The sequence below is a fragment of the Sorex araneus genome, chromosome 6 (genome assembly GCF_027595985.1).
Source record: "Sorex araneus isolate mSorAra2 chromosome 6, mSorAra2.pri, whole genome shotgun sequence".
Classification (NCBI taxonomy): Eukaryota; Metazoa; Chordata; class Mammalia; order Eulipotyphla; family Soricidae; genus Sorex; species Sorex araneus.
Genome location: NC_073307.1, coordinates 99,019,379 through 99,036,229, shown reverse-complemented (window position 1 = coordinate 99,036,229; position 16,851 = coordinate 99,019,379). Strand labels below are relative to the sequence as shown.

The 16,851-nt window shown below is 68.8% G+C and overlaps 1 protein-coding gene across 10 annotated transcripts in view; it reads right to left on the bottom strand.

Moving 5' to 3' along the window:
• Positions 1–16,851, bottom strand: part of PPARA (peroxisome proliferator activated receptor alpha) — a 76,839-nt gene that overhangs the window by 24,780 nt on the left and 35,208 nt on the right. For 4 of the 10 annotated variants that reach the window (XM_055143084.1, XM_055143087.1, XM_055143082.1 and 1 more), the window contains one exon: positions 5,048–5,116. The gene's annotated coding sequence lies outside the window, so the exon portion shown is untranslated. Of the gene's footprint in view, positions 1–5,036; positions 5,201–5,431; positions 5,764–5,871; positions 5,995–16,851 lie in introns of those variants that run through there. The other 6 variants (XM_055143081.1, XM_055143089.1, XM_055143085.1 and 3 more) reach the window with 5 other exon arrangements.

Here is a 16,851-nt window from a genome sequence, read left to right as displayed (position 1 = left end):
TCTCCGTCCCAGGGTCTGCACCCCAGCTGCTCCCAGCACTGGGGGCCCAGCACCCTCTTCTGCCTGGCGAGCGCCCAGCGTTTCCTCCGACTCCTGCCTCAGTGTCCCTGCGGTCCCGGAGCCTGCTGGTGGGGGCCGTGAGCGTGCCCAGGGCAAGTCGTGTGCAGAGAACCTTGGCCCCCATGGGCTGTCCCTGGCTGGAGAGTGACCGTGGGCAGGGGAGGCTGCGCAGGGCCTCCCGGGGCACCGGGCAGGGTAGCCGGACGGTCCGAGCCCCGCGCAGGGGGCGCTGGCTGGTGGGGGGGGCCGTGAGCTGCAGCCTGGGACGCTCCTGCCCAGGGCTGCAGGACGCCCGAAGGCAGAAAGGCGCCGACGGCACCCTAGGAACGACGGCACCCCGCAGCCACCACACCCAGCACTCACAGCACCCCGCAGCCACAGTACTGGCACTCACAGCACCCCTCAACCACAGTACCCTGGTACTCATGGTACCCCGCGACCGCAGTACCCTGGTACTCATGGTACCCCGCAGCCACAGTACCCTGGTACTCATGGTACCCCGCGACCGCAGTACCCTGGTACTCATGGTACCCCACGATCACAGTACCCTGGTACTCGTGGTACCCCACGCCCACAGTACCCTGGTACTACTCGTGGTACCCCGTGACCGTGGCACCCTGGTAACGCTGGTAGCCTGACAACCACAGTACCCCGGAATTCACAGCACCCCACAACCAGAGTGACTTGAAATTCACAGTACCCTGGCACTCATAGTACCTCGCAAACCTGGCACCCCAGCATTCACAGTACCCTGTGGCCACAGTACCCTGGCATTCCTGGCACCCTCCAACTACAGCACTCACGGTATTCCATAACCACAGTACCCGGGCACTCACAGTACTCTGCAGCCACAGTACCCTGGGATTCGTGGTATCCCGCAACCACAGTACCCTGATAATGATGGCACCCCAACAACCACAGTACCCCAGCACTCAGTACCCCACAGCCACAGTACCCCACAACCATGGTATCCAAGTAATCATGGCACCCACAATCACAGCACCTCACACGGGCACCTGAGAAGCTCAGCACCCAGCCCTCCTCGCACCCCGTGACCCCGTGCCCCACAGCGACAGCGCCCAGCATGCACGGCACCCCTCAGTCGCAGCACTCTGGGGCTCATGGTGCCCGACAAGTGCCTGGCCAGCACGGCACCACACAACCAGAGGCGGCACAGCGTCCCCACCAGGGCCCCTCACGGACGCCCCCAACCATGGCTTCCTGGCGGCAACACGCCAGCTCGGCGTCCCGGGCGCAGTGCCCAGGTGTTCTGCAGTCAGCACCCACAGCCCCATCCCCAGAGCCATGGCCCCCGCTCCTGGCAAGGCCCAGAGCCCACGAGGGCCGTGCTGGAGCAGACGTGGCCCCGTGCCCACCGGGAACCCCAGACAGGCTCCGTCACACACGCACCAGGGCCACATCCACACACCCCACACTCAGACGGACACACACACTCACGCCCCCGCCCACACACTCACCCCTGCCCACTGAGCAGTGACGTAGATACGCACACAGGCACGCTCACAGGCATACACACAGGGACACGGGCACACACACAGGGACACGAGCACACACACAAGCATACACACAGGTACATATACAGGCATACACACAGGCACACAGGCACACACACTGGCACACAGACACACAAACAGGGACACAGGCACACAGGCAGGCACATAGGCACATAGGCACATACCCGGGCACACACACAGGCACACACAGGCAGGCACATGGGCACACACAAGTACACACGCAGGCACACAGGCAGGCACACACGCAGGCACACAGGCAGGTACACAAGCACACACACGGGCACATAGGCAGGCACACGGGCACACACACAGGTACACACACAAGTACACACGCAGGCACACACACAGGCACACAGGCATACACACAGGCACACAAGCACACACACGGGCACACACACAGGCTCTTCCCACTGGCTGCGCCGGCCCCTCAAGGCCAGTTCCCAGAGGTGCTCACAGGGGCCGGGTCGCGTGCTCCTGCGGGAACACGTCCGCCTGACTCCTGGGGTCGTGGGGGTGGCGGCCGTCACCCTGGGGTGTTATCACCCAGCTGCAGACTTATTCAGTTACAAAAGGCTGCGGGGAAACGGGCCCCCGGCCCCTGGTGGCTCCCGCCCTCCCGCCGCCCGTCCCTCTGCAGCCGGAGCCCCCCCGCAGAGCCCCGGCCCGACCCGGCCCGCCTGCCCGCGCGTGGCTGACCGCGCCTCCCGTCCTCTCTGGGCTGCTGGGCCGGGGCCGGGGGCGCGCGCGGAGGGACACCCTCCCTGCAGCCAGCGGCCACACCCGCGGTGTCTGTGCTCAGCAGTCCCTGGCGGGGCAGGGGCGGGAGCAGGGGCAGCGTGTGACTCCCGGGCTGCCGCCCTCCGCTGGGCACTGCGGCCAGCCGGGGCTCAGAGCCACTCGGGCCGTCACGGGCACGAGGACCCCCCAGTCTGGGCCCTGGGGCCACTCTCGGGGCAGAGACCCGACCGACACGTGATGTGAGCGGACGGGCCCAGGCTCTGCCCGTCACCGTGTGCCGTGCCCAGAGCCGCCATCACCCACACGCCGGGCAACCACGGACACGGGACCTCCTCCGTGAGACCCCCGCCCGAGACACCGCGGGGGCCAGAGCCAAGAGCGGGGCAGGGGTGGGCGTGCGTGCGACCACGCGGCCACCCCGGCTCAGTCCCGGCACCGGCTGCGGCCCCGACACCTCCCCCTCGGCCCCATGGAGTCCTGCCAACATGCGGGACGGAGCAGCCCTCGCCGAGCCTCCCCAGGCAGAGTGCGGCCCGGAGGCGGCGTCCGAATCCCCAAAGAGACGCCTTCCCCGCCCGGCACGCCTGTCGGCACTGGGAGACGCCAAAGCAAGACACGGAAACAGGGCACGTGTGAGGTGGGAAAACAGAGACCACCAGGCCGCACCACCACCACGCTCGCCACAGAGCCTGGCTCCGGGCAGGGAGGCGCATGCGGCCTGTGCGTTACAAATCCATCGCACGCTCCGCTAACACTGCACACACGCACACACACACATTCACACTCACATTCACACTCATACACACACACACTCCCACACACACCCAGACACACTCAGACACTCAAACACACACACATGCACATTCATAAACCCACACACTCTCACACTCACCTACACACACACTCATAGGCACACTCACACATACCCCCTCACACACACATTCATTCTTATGCACACTCACCCTGATGCACTCGCAGCCACTCCTGTACACCCACCCCATCTCATAGTCACATATACACTCACATATACTCAGACACATGCACTCACACTCATACACCTTTACACTTACAGTCACACTCATGTACACACTCAGTCACACACACATAGGCACACTCACCTACACTCACCCACTCATACACACGCATTACACTCACACACGCTCACATTCCCTTATACATGCCCATGTACTCACAGACACACACTCATACACTCATACACACTCACATTCTTATGCATGCACTCACACACGCCTACACAAACCCACAAACTTATACTCGCTTACCTGTAGACACTCACGTACACACAAGCTTACACATTCACAATCAGACACTCACGCCATCATGCAGGTACACACCTAGACTCACACGCACATGCGGACACACTCACACAAGCACAGAAACACACCCCAACACTGAGGGGGAAGGGGAGCAGCTGATCTGTCCCAGGCCTGTTCCCAGAGTTTCCTCTGACAGTCCCGGGAGGCCTGGAGGCTGGTCGGGCACACGTAGTCCCCAGGAGGCTGGTCGGGCACACGCAGGTGCTCCCCGATGCCAAGGCCCCCAGCCCCCGACCCCCTTCCCGGAGAAGGATTATCTGCTTCCACCTGGTGTGCCGGGATTAAATCTGCCACATGGACCCTCCGCAAGTCCCCGAGCAATGGCCCTCCGCTCCCGACGAAGAGTCACGGAGCACACGACACAAACACGACACACAGCCCAGGCGGTGAGGCCCCACACAGCGCTGTCCAGGCGTCTAAACACGGGGTCACCGGACAAGGGTCGTTTCTGAGCTGAATCATCACCCAAGCAGACGACAAAATCACTGGCAGGGAAGAAACTGTTTCCTCTGATCGTGACCTCCTGCACACACACACACACACACACACACACACACACACACATACACACACTGATCGTGTGCCCTCCTCCTGCACACACACACTGGCACACACACAAAAATACACACTGATCATGTGCCCACCTCCTGCACACACACACACACACTTATCATGCGCCCTCCTCCTGCACACACACACACACACACACATACTGATTGTGCAACCCCACCTGCACACGTGCGCGCGCCACACACACACACTGATCATGCGCCCTCCTCCTGCACACACACACACACACACACACAATGTTTAAAATCTGTGTCCAGGCTTGACCGGCACCTGCTAGCAAGAACTCTGGAAGGCACACGGAGTGGACGGCTAGTACGTACATCCAAGAGAGCTCAGGGGACGCAGAACAAGCCCCAACTGATGGCCGAGGAATGGCGAGGGGCTCCCTGCCTGCCCTTCCCCGGACACCGGCCACTGGCCCTCCCCAGGCCTTCCCTATCCCGGCCGAGGCAGGCAGCGCGGAGTTCCGGGCGCCTTTCACCAGCTCTCGGCGTGCTCCTCCGCTCCGGGAGCGTGTGCGGGGCCGGGAAGGCTGTGCCGACTTGCCCGGTCTGCAGCCTAAGTGCCTGTTAAGTAATAACATTCTCACAGTTGTGTTATCTCGGGCTTAAATTACACACCACCCGCGGCCTCGGAGAAACGAGGTTTGTGGTGCCCAAGTGGACCCCTCCACGCGGACCCCAAACATCAGGAGGGACCGCATCACAAAAGGGGCGATCGAGGGCTCCCCCGGCGAGCCCCGGGGCACTGGACGGACACCGGGAAAGACCTGGGTCTCCCCAGGAAAGCAGCAAACCTGTCATTCACCTGCTCGCTGGCTCAGCGTCCGGCCCGTTCTTCCCCACGAGGCGCGCGGGCTCCTGGCTTCAGCGTCGGCTGGAGGCACAGCAGGTACAGGAGGGAATGGTCACGATCCGTCCTCTGGACTGTCCCCAAGTCTCCACCACCTTGGGAGAGGGCAGTCACCGTGACCCGTCTCTCCAGGGGAAATCCCTGAGGCCACCCCAGCGCCGGAGAGGAGGGGGCTGCAGGCCGGGGCAGCGCTGGCCCCTGCTGCCCCGAGGTTCCAGGACACCGGCTAAAACCGGACACTGCACTCAGGGGCTTTTCTTAGGCAGAGCCTGGTTCCTGGGGGGGGGGCGCGGGGACCCCCCCTTGAACTTGAGGCCAGGAGAACAGGACGCCGCGTACTCTGGCCGGGGTGACAGCAGGGTCAGCACGCGCTGCGGACTTGGGCGCCCCTCGAGGCAGGGCGCAGGGCACACGCGGGAGCGGCAGTCCAAGGGGCGCGAGTCCCTCCCTCTGCGGGGGGCGCTCCCCCGACACTCGGGATCTTCGGGGAGGGGGTCTCGGGGGGCGCCGCCACCCGCGCAGGGGAGAGTCCCGGACTCGACGTCCCCGCGGGCCCGACCGCCGCGCGCCCCCGCCCCCACACCGGCCCCGACAGCTGCGCTCCGGGGGCGCCTGGGCGGGGGACCCCACTGCACCCCGGGGTCTCCGGCCCGCGGCCCCCACCCGGCCCGGCGCATGCGCCGCGCGGCCCCCGCCCCTCCCCCTTCCGCGCCGCCCGGGGTCCGGCGCGGGAGGCCCCGGCCGCGGACCCCCGCGCGCGCCCGCCCGTCCCCGGGCACCTGGGGCCGCGCTCCGCCGCCTGCCGGTCCGCCGGGCGAGCGCCGAGGGAGGCGGCGCCGGGCTGGGCGCTAGCGGCCGCCTCCGCCCCCGCCGCCCGCTGCCCCCGCCGCGGGGCCGCCGCGTCCCCTGCCCATGCCCGGCGCCGCCTCCCCGCGCCCGTGCCAGCCGCGCCCCCGCGGCACGCGCCGCCCCTCGGCCCCCACCCCCGCCGGGCCCGCCCCCGGCCCGCCCCGCGCCGGGCCAGCCCCGCCCCCGCCCCGCCCCGGCCCGCCCCCGGACACGCCCTGACACGCCCTCGCCACGCCCCCGGCGCGCGGGCCCCGCCCCGACGGGGCCCCGGGCCCGGCCGCGGCCCCGGGCGGGACACACCCCCGGACGGCGCCGTCCGATTGGCTGCCCGCGGGGGCGGGGCGGGGCCGCGGCGGCGGCGGCGGCGCCTCTGGGGGCGGCTCCTGCCTCGTGCGCCCGCGCCGCCGCGCCCGTGGGGAAACTGAGGCCGAGCGGCCGTTAGCTGGGAAGTTTGTGGCGGACGGGCGCCGCGCTGCGGGGCCGAGACGCGCCCGCCCCGGCCCCTCTGGCCACGCAGGCCGCGCCCCGCCCGCTGCCCGCCTCTCGCCCGCGAGTCTGAGGGTCGGGCTGGCCGAGCCCCGGGCGTGCGGGGCGCGCGGGCTGGAGCCCCCTGTCCCCGGGCCCCCCGCTGCCAACGCCCCCGAGAGGGGTCGCGCGCTGGAGAACGCGCCGCAGCGGGTGGAGGGGCCCGGCCCGGGCGCGCCCCGCCAGCCCCCGCCACCTGCTCCCGCCCTTGTGCCGGGAGCCGGGCCGCGACCCCCGAGAAGCCCCTGCCTCCCCAAAGTTCCCGAGTGTGCCTCCCCGGCAGACGCCCCGGCTTCCCTGCCGCTGCCCGGCGTGGGCGCGGGTGCGAGGGGCCGCGGCGGAGCGGCCTCGTCTGCGCGCGGCGAGGCGGGGGCCCGAGCGCCCCGCGCCCCTCCTTCGGGAGCGCGGCGTGCCCGTGCCAGCCTCCGCCCTGCCCTCCGGCGCCCCCGCCTCGCTTCTGTTTGCAGCTGCCAGCGCCCCAAGAGCCGGCTCGCCCGGGGCAGGGCCCGGAGCTCCCGGCCCGGGTCCCCAGAGGTCCCCCGAGGCGCCCCGCACTCGCCCGCCGCGCCCCCAGACCCCCACCGGCCTACCTGGCCCTGTCACAGGCCTCCTCACGCAGCCCCGTGGCTCAGCCCCATGCCTGGCGGTGAACTTCGCCCCACCCCGCAGACACCCACATCACCTCCCCGCTGCAACCCTGACGAGCCCAGCTTTATTGCACATGCCGCAAGGGCCAATATTTGTATTCTGGCTCAGTTTACAAAGTGAACTGTGTACACTAGATCCTGGAAGTCTCCTAGGCCGAGCAGGCAGAGGTGTTATTTGTTTACGCCGCCTGGTCGGCCCTGGGCAGAGCGTCCGGCCGTGTTCTCACCCAGCCCGGCCCCTGCTGTGCCATGGCAGCCCTGCCAGCCTTCTTCCCCGACGCCCGGACGCCCAGTCCAGGCAGGCACTTGGCACTGGGCCGGATGCGGTGAGAAGAGGCTGAGCAGAGAGCAAACAACTATTTGGGGGTGGCCACAGGTCACAGTCATCTTTTTTGGGGGGTTTGATTTTGGCTTTTTTTTTTTTGGCCGCACCCAGCAGTGCTCAGGGCTCACTCCTGGCTCTGTGCTCAGGGATCACCCCTAGACGCTGAGGCTCGAACCCGAGTCAGCTGTGGACGAGGCGAGCGGCCTCCCAGCCGTCCTGTGCCGCAATGCCTTGTGCTGGTGTGTGCGTTGGGGTGGATGGCGAGACAGGGAGCTCTCGGGTGCCGGGGAGCCCCCAGTTTGGGGAGGGAGAGGTGGCTTGTGTTTCTGGAAAAGTCTCTCACGCCTGTGTTGAAAGTGGTTCCCTGCCGGCCCCTCGGGGCCCTGCACCCACCCACCCCCACTGGGGAAGGAGAGGGACCGGGCTCCAGAGGACCCATCACCCCCTTCCTCTCCTGCTGGCCACGGGCAGTGCCCCTTGCTGGACAGCCCCCAGTCCTGCCCGGTGCTGGCTGGCATCACCCACTCCGGGACACCCCACCCTTCTGAACGAGTCGGTGACCCCAACCGCCCCCTCCCCCAATTCTCACTGGAGCCTTCGTCAGCACGGGGGTCCTGGGGGGGTCTCCCCCGATTTTCCATTGTGAGGTCTGATACGGGGTTTTGCTCCCTGAGTCCAGAAGCTACTCAGAGGGAGGCGTGTGGGGCTGGCTGGGTCACGGCAGGGGGACAGACGCCCCCCAGGTCACCTCAAGCCCCCACACGGCTTCTCCCCCGGCCGCGGTGCAGTGTGTGGAGGTGGCCACTGGCCAAGGCCACAGCCAAGGCCACGGGTGGGCCCAGAGGGGCCAGCGCGGGGCAGTGAGTCCGCTGGGCTCTGAGAGAGCGAGAGCCCCCTGGGCTGCTGGGGGTCGGGCAGGGGGGGCGCCCTGGGGGGGTCGCCCTCCAGGTCACCTCTGTGTTTGCCCGAGGCCCAGCTCAGCCCCTTCCAGGAACGGCCAAGGCTGCCACAGGCCATTGCCCTGCCCTCGCTGACCTGGACAGCCCGCGGTTGGAGACCGTGGCCCTGGGGTCATCGCCGGCGGTGTCCTCTGATCTCTGAGTGTGGCCGTGGTTCAGGGCAAGGAGGGGCTGAGGCCTGGCTGCGGGGCTGCCTTGGGGATGGACGCAGGGGACCCTGCCCCCGGCCGTGGGCCAGGGGACCCCTAAGGCGGCTGGGGTGTACCCCTCTGACACAGGGGAGCCCGGGGGGCCGCGCCTCCTGCTGCAGACGTGGCCCCAGCCCGCGGCCGCTGATGGACAGGGGTGCGTGGCCACTGGGCCACTGGCCGCCTCCGAGCCTGGTTTTGGGGGCTGTCTTGGCCCTGTGGTGCCTGGATGGGCGGGGGGGTCAGTGCATGCCCCCTGAGCCTCCTCCTCCTAGGACGGAGGTTGCTGGTCTCCGAGCTGCCCTGAGCAGAGCTGGAGGCGCCTGTGAGGGCCGCCCCGGCCCCCCCCTCACCTCCCCCAGGGGGGCCACGAGCACTCCCTCCCGCCCTGCCGGGGGCCCAGGACATACTCTGTGGGAACAACAGGCCTGGTCTCCTCCAGCCCCTCGGAGCTCCAGGCCAGCACCGGCCCGGAACATTCCAGAGGCCCGAAGGGAAGTTCTCTCAGCATCCCACCCGCCTGGGGGGGGGGAAATGAGATTTGCGAGCGAGAGCTCGGGGAGGCGTCACCCAGGACAGAGCCTGGGGCGGGGGGGGGGCCGGGCTCCCGCGGGAGAGACCCCGGCCTGGCCCCGAGGAGGGACTCTCCCTCCCCGCCGCCTGAAGTGCTGACTCGAGCCGCGGGGCACCCCTGAGCTGGTTAAACTGCCAGCCCGGGGATGCCCAAAGTCCAGGCCCCTGGGGCCCCGACGCCGGGTTACTGATCAACGCGCAGCAGGCTGGCCGAGGGCCGCCCTCCGGCCGGCTCCCGCGACTGTGTTGGGACTTGCAGCCTGGACCAGCTGCGGGAGGGGGTGTGGGCGGCCCACACAGGGGTGGGGGGAGCCGTGAGGCCCGAAGGCCGGGCTCGGCGGGGGCAGGCGCTGGGCACACGGTGGCCGGCGGGCACGGAGCAAGCGGCAGGGGGCGGAGTTCATTTCATTCTTGATTTTTAATGTTTTGGTGGGGGGGGCACATCTGGCCGTGCGCGGGGCTCGGGGTCACTCAAGGTCAGCCTCCGGGGTGTCCGCGTGCGAGGCCAGACCACCCCCCGCCCCAACCCTGCTGGGTCCAGGAGTCCACTGGAAGGCGAGGCTGACCCCGGGCAGTGCGGGAGGGAGCGGGTCCTGCTGCCCGTCTCCCCGGCCCCCACGTGCCCGGCCCCCAGACCCAGCCACTCCCTCGCAGGGCACCTGAGCCCAGCCCCCTTCCCGCCGGAGGGGGCCCACCTTGGCTGGCCCCTGCTCGGGAGGCCCGACCTCAGCCTGGCACGAGCCCAGCCACGCGCCCGAGGCCCGGGTTCCGCAGAACTGGGGGCCGCCGCGCCTCCGGAGAACTCGGGGTGTAGGGTGCGGGGGAGGGGCGCCGGGGTCCTGCCCTCCCCCTGCCCCACCACTGGGGCCCCCCACGGGTGCTGTGGCCCCTGCCCGTGTCATAGCCATTCCGCGCCTCAGAGTGCGGCTGAGGGCCGGCCCCTGGCCCCCGGCCACTGAGCACGGCCCCGCCGGGCACGGAGGAGAATGAGCTGCCTCCTGCCCCTCCCCCCCGCCCCCTGCACCAAGAGGTCACGGGCGCCCGGCACTCGGAGCCCCCGGCAGCTGCCCCCCCCCAACTCCTGGCCGTGGAAACTGAGGCCCAGGGCTGAGGAGTCCTGGGAGCGGGCGGCCTGGCCTGGCGCCCGCCCTGGCGCTCACGCCCTTGCATGCCCGCCCCGCCGTGACCTCGTCCTTGACTGAGCTGAGCGGAGCGGAGGCTCCGGCCGGCTCTGGTGCCCGCCAGGGGCATGGCTCCTGCCCCAGTGCTCTCCCCACAGTGGCCGCCTCGGCGGGCAGGGCAGGGCGGGAGGGGCCGTGGGGAGCCCGTGACCCCAGCCCCACGCTGGGCACTGCCCTCAGTCAGTTCTAAAAATACTCCCTGGCCCGGGCTGGACTCGGCACACGGCAGCACCTGCCCACGGGACGGAGAAGCTTCCGGAAGCGCTGGCGGGCCCCCCTGGTTGCTTCTGCCCTTGTTGGACGGGGGCCTGGCGGGGAGGGCCCAGCACGGAGCATGCAGCACCTCCCCACTGCAGCTCCCTCGGGGAACCAAGGCCGCCTGCCCCGATGGCCCCTGCCTGCCCCGATGCCCCGCGCCTGCCTCGCTCCCCGTCTCCCGGCCTCCGGCTGCTCCTCACCAGGCATGGGCCTCTCCCCTCAGCAGCTCCCGCCTGTCCAGCCTCCCCCTCGCCCTCATCAGGACATCACCTCCTCGCACCTGCGCTGCCTTCCAGGATGGGACCATGTGTTCAGCCTCCTCCAGGGAGACCTCCCTGATCTCCGCCCCCGCCCCCTCCGAAGTGTTCCCCCAGCTCTGTGTCTGGGCTCGTCACCCCGAGTCACGGCTTTCATGCTTCCGTCTTCCTCACTGCACTAAAGGCTCCTGCCCACGAAACCTTGTCAGAGACGAGAAATGGCAGTGACGGGACAGAAAGGAGAGAAAGAACAGCTCTCCTCCCCCTTCCCTCTCCCCCGCCCCTCCCTCCCTCCCTCCCTCCCTTTTTCCTTCCTTCCTTCCTTCCTTCCTTCCTTCCTTCCTCCCTCCCTCCCTCCCTTTTTCCTTCCTTCCTTCCTTCCTTCCTTCCTTCCTTCCTTCCTTCCTTCCTTCCTTCCTCCCTTTCTTCCTTTCTTCCTTTCTCTTCCTCCCTCCCTCCCTCCCTCCCTCCCTCCCTCCCTCCCTTCCTTCCTTCCTTCCTTCCTTCCTTCCTTCCTTCCTTCCTTCCTTCCTTCCTTCCTTCCTTCCTTCCTTCCTTCCTTCCTTCCTTCTCTGTCCCGTGTGCCACCATCAGACCCCGAGTGCCGCCTTACTTCCTGGAGTGCTTTGTTCCCTCTCAGCGTCTAACACGGGACCCATGGTGTGTCCGGCCCCCCGGGGCTGCTCCTGGGGTCCCTGTCACCGCTGAAGTTAAGGGCCTGGGATCAGGCTGTCGGAGACGGCGGTTGGCACAGCCCACGGTCTGGGGGAGGGGGGCCAGAGCGAGCATGTGTGCATGTGTGAACATGCGTGTATGGAAACACGTGTGCAGGGCCCCTGAGCGAGGCTGTGTGGGCATGTGCAGAGGTGCCGGGGCACGTCCCGTCTCTGTGTGGGTCTGCGCCGCGCCCTGGCCAAGGCGGTAGGGGTGCGGGGAGGCGCCCAGCGGGGAGGGGGGGCTGTGCGGGCCTGGGCGGGGTCCTGGTCTCTCCCCTGCGCCCACAGGGGGGACTGCGGGGAGCCGGGCTGGGGGTCTGGGAACTGCAGGGGCTGGGGGGGGGGCGAGGGCGGGGGAGGGGCCAGCCCTGGTCGTGGCCCCTGCGCCTGGGGGCCCTCAGCCCTCCCTCTCCCCCAGCTCCCCCGCCACGCCCGACCCCAGAGGCAATGCAGACCCCAGCCCAGGCTTCCTCCTGAGCTGCCAGGGGGCGCCTCGAGGGACCCCCAAGCTGCCTTGACGACCGCCCCCCGCATGCTCTCTGACAGTCAACCCTACAAGCCACACGAGGGCGACTCCCCACACTCTCCCCGTGCCCTGGGCCTCTGGCACCCCCTCCCCCAGTCGCCTTTGATCTCACAGAATGTTCCGGAATCTTCACATGGCTGCAGGAGCAGGGGCCTGGGGCGGACTGGGGGGGGTGCTCCGAGCCCTGCTGTGGGGGCCATCACCTGGGCCTTTGGCCCTTGGGGGCACTTCTCAGGGCAGCAGGAGTGGACGCGGCCCCCTGGGCTGTCCCAGTGCAGGCCGGGCGGCTGGGCTGGGGGCCAGGAGGTCCCCGAGGGCAGGGCTGGGGCAGGGCACGGCTCCCCTGCGGGGGCTCTGGGGAGCCCGGGGGGGCTGGGGTGGAGCTGGGGTCCCGGGCGCTTGCTCCGCTCGTCTCTGCGGGCCCCCACCCTGCAGGAGGGAGGAGGGGGGCTCTGGCTGAGACGCCCGGGATGGACGGACACCCCAAGGCCCGGACCCCGCGGAACCAGCGACCCAGAACCAGCGACCGAGGGCGGTCTGGGGGCACCCAGGGCTCCCCCACTCTGGGCCGAGTGCTCAGACACCCCAAGTCCCGTGTGTGGCCCTTCCAGCCTCTAGGACCCCCTGTGGGCACTCTCGGTCCCCGGGGGCCTGGCCAGCAGTGGACGTGGCCATGGCCAGCGGCCAGCAGAGGCGGGACAGGCTTTCACCCCGTGGGCGCTGACCTCCCGGACCTGAGTGACCTTTGGCCTCCACATGGACGCCGCGTGGTGAGCCCGCCGGGGGACGAGGGCAGGACTGTGACCCCAACTCCCCAACTCTCCCCGGACCCTTCTGTCACCCGTCGGGGGAGGGGCTCCTCTGCCCAGTGGCCAGGGGGAGGCTGCACCTGCTCTGGGTCCCTCCTGACACCCCCACCCCTACCTCGGACCTGGGAAGTGCCCCCCGCCCCGCCACCTCCGGGACTCAGTGAGCCCCACACCCACTGCCCCCAGCTGCTCCCTCCCACCCCCACCCCCCGGGATCTGGCAGGCGCTGTGCAAGCTTCTCTCCTGTGAGCGGCGCCACCTAGTGGTGAGGCTGGGAATCGCCTAACCCTGAGCCCAGCGTCGGGGACTTCAGGCCCAGCACCCTCAGCGTCCTGCAGGGGAAACTGAGGCCCACGGGAGGGCCACAAGTGCTCCCTGCATCTTCTGGGCCAGGGCTCCAGTGCTGACCGATTCCTGACTGCCCTCTGGGGGGCTCAGGGCTCAGGGCCCCGTACCTGGGGGACCCCCCTCTCCGTCTCGCAGGAACCACAGTGGGACCCCCACAGCCCCTGCTGGGCCCAAATGCAGACCCCTGCCCGACTCCCGTCACAGGAAACGGGGCCTGGCCCACTCTGCGGCCCCCCTTGGAGGCCCGCAACAGCCTCAGTGGACCCTCCAGGGCAGCTGGGCCTGGGCCAGGTGAGGGGCAAGAACGGGGGGGGGGGCCTCCTGCTGCCCACAGGGGCGGGGGGAGGGGGAAGGGGGGCGGGGCGGGCAGGGGGGCTGCAGCTCTTGTCATGACCCATTTCTTGTCCCCGGGGTGCAGCTTGAAGCCCCAGAACTCAGAGAGGAGAGAGTCTGGGGTCCCGGGGCCGTGTCCAGGAGGGCGCCAGGGGGGAGGAGGCTGGGGGTCAGAGCACAGCCCGAGGCTCTCGTACCTTCTCCGCCAGGCCCTGAGAGCCCCCCCCACTCATCAGGAGTGGGCCCAGAGGCTCCGGGAGACTGATTCCCACCCCCCACCGCACCCCGGGAGACGTCCTTCGAGACACCTGGCCTCTGTGTAGACCCTCAGCTCGGGCGCCAGCCCAGGCTGTGTGTGTATGTGCGCATGTGTGTGCTTGTGTGTGCATGTGTGTGCGTGGTGTATGTGTACAAGTGTCTGTGCACTTGTGTGTGTGCATGTGTGCACGGGCATGTATGTGTGCGAGTGTGTGTACGTGTGTGTTATGCATGCGTGTGTGCATGTATGTGTATGCATTTGTGCGCGCATATATTCATATGTGTGCATGTCTGTGTATGTGTATGCGTGTGCATGTATGTGTGTGCATGTATGTGTGTATGTGTATGAGTGTGTGTGCATGTATGTGTGTGCATGTATGTGTGTATGTGTATGAGTGTGTGTGCATGTATGTGTGTGCATGTATGTGTGTGCATGTGTGTATGAGTGTGTGGGAGGGGCCTGTCATTGCTTGGTGTCAGTGTGGACAAGAGCTCGGCCACAGGCAGTGCGGCCCTGGGATCAGCTGGGGCAGGAGTGAAATGGCGCCCTGAGCAAGCCCAACCTGAAGGCCCTGTGCCCCTCCCGTCTCCGTCCTCCAGTTACCCTGGTGGGGGCCACTTGCCCTGCCAGAGACGGGGAGCTTGGCACGGGTCCCTGCAGGCCCCTCTCCACCCCCACGGCCACTGCCCTGCCCTGGCCCGTGGGTCTGCCCTGCGTGTGGCCCTGAAGGTGCGGCCCTGGGGGCCATGGTGTGGGGCTGGGGGGCTCAGCAGCTCCTTCGGCTGGTCCAGCGTGTCACCGTGGCATGCCCAGAGCGTGAGGGGCACGGGTGGACGGCAGCTCCAGAGGCAGCCTGGGGGCTCCGTGTCCTGCCCGGCGCGTGGCCTTTCTGCAGACCCGGGGCTGCACTGCCTCCCCTTGCCACCAGGTGTCGCTGCTGGGAAAGGCACAGGCGGATGGCGCCGTGGGGACCCAGGCGGGTGGCCGGGGCCAGTGGCGGGAGGCCAGGGCCTGGGTCCAGGCGGGCGGGCGGGGCCCCCGTGTCAGCTGGCCGGTCCTGCCGCGCCCGGGGCTGTCACGGTCCCTCCCAGCCCCGTGTGTGTCCCATCCCTTTGACTGGGAGCAAGGACACGGGGGGGGGGGGGCTCCCGCGGGGGGGGGGCGGGGCCGGGCAGCCTGGACGCGGACCCTCTGCCCCTCCCCGCAGCCTGGCTGCTCCAGGCTCGGTTCTCGGCCGTCCGCTGGGGAGCGTGAGGGCCGGTCATAGGCTCAAGGGGGCCCTTCCACACTCAGGGCCCCCTGTGGACGCCCGGAGCTCCCTCCGGTCTGGCCTGGGGAGGGTGACCGCAGGGCTGTTCAGTCCTGGGGGACAGCCTGGTGGGGGTCCGCGTGGGGGCACTCCCCGGGCTGGGCAGCAGGGGGCGCCAGTGCACAGCCTCCGGCTCCCACCCGGGGCCCCGCCCTGACAGGGACACTCCCAGCTTCCGTCCCCACCGAGGGACGGGGAAACTGAGGCCGGGTCAACTGAGGCCGGATCAGGGAGAAACGGCTCCAGCCTGCGGCCCCCAAAGCCCCTCCCTGCTGCTTGGGGCTTGCCCAGGCCAGGAGGCCGGCACAGACAAGCCGGCCAGAGAGCCCTGGGCAGCTGCTGACCAGGTGACGGGCAGTCCCCACGCCTGGCCCCGGGGCCCTTTCAAGTGATTCCGACGCCCCGTCTTCTGGGATCACCAGGCAGAGTTGGCTGGCCGGGAGGGATGGAGGGCAGGGAGCTGCCACCTCTTCCAGGAAGCCAGCCCTGATTACAAGGTGGACTGCAGGGCACTTTAGGGCTCTCGCAGCCCTGGCCTGGTGCTGACCACACGGGGGCTGCTGTGTGTCCCTGACTCTCCACCTGCCCCCTCAACCCCCCTGGGTGGACAGTGGTCCCCTGTGCAAGTGCAGGAAGAAGTGTCTGGATGGACACTGGGATGCCAAAGGCCACAGTCAGGTGACAGCTGGGGGCCCGGAGGGCGAGTGCGGGAGAGTGAGGCCTTGTGGACGGGGCAGAGGGCAGGGTGGGGCAGGGAGCCGCCCGCCCAGGGGCCTGCGGTGCTCTGGGCCCACACGCGGGAGGTCAGTGCCCCAGGGACGGACCAGGGTGGACAGACACGGGGAGTGTCCAGTGGGGCTATGGCATGGGGCCTGCAGACACTGGCCGGGCAGGAAGCTTGGGGGGGGGCTCCCCACGGCGGCAGGGTCAGGGCCCCCCTGTGCGCCCAGCCCGCCCGACTGAGCCCCCCTGAGCCCCCCTGAGCCCCCAACTCCAGGCTGGGTCCCCTGGGCCCTGGGCCAGCCTTTCTGGGACAGTCATGTCCACTTGGCCCGTCCAAGCACGTGGGGGCGGGGCCGGCCTGGAACCGCCATGTGGGTGACCAGGGGGCCCTTTGGGGGTCTCCCCGGGCTGGCTGGCTCCCAGGGGTGCTGTGTTGGGTCCTCCGCAGAGCCACAGAGCCCCCCAGAGACGGCACCCAGGGTTGGGCCCCGGGCAGGAGCCCAGGAGGGGACGGTCTCCCCCACCCCACCCAAGCACAGGATACTCCGGGGCACAGAGCCAGGAGTCAGCCCCGAGCACAGAGCCAGGAGTCAGCCCTGAGCACAGAGCGAGGAGTGACCCCGAGCACAGAGCCAGGAGTCATCCCCGAGCACAGAGCCAGGAGTGACCCCGAGCACAGAGTGAGGAGTGACCCCGAGCAGTGAGCCAGGAGTGACCCTGAGCACAGAGCCAGGAGTCAGCCCCAAGCACAGAGCCAGGAGTCAGCCCCGAGCACTGAGCCAGGAGTCAGCCCTGAGCACAGAGCCAGGAGTCAGCCCTGAGCACAGAGCCAGGAGTGACCCCGAGCATCACCGGTGTGGGTGCTTCCCGCCCTGTGTAAGCACTGTGGGTCGTCCGTCTGAGAGCAGCTTTGACTGGCGGCAGGGCGGGCCGGGCGTTGTGGGCCCCGCGGGGAAGGCAGTAGGCTGTATAGT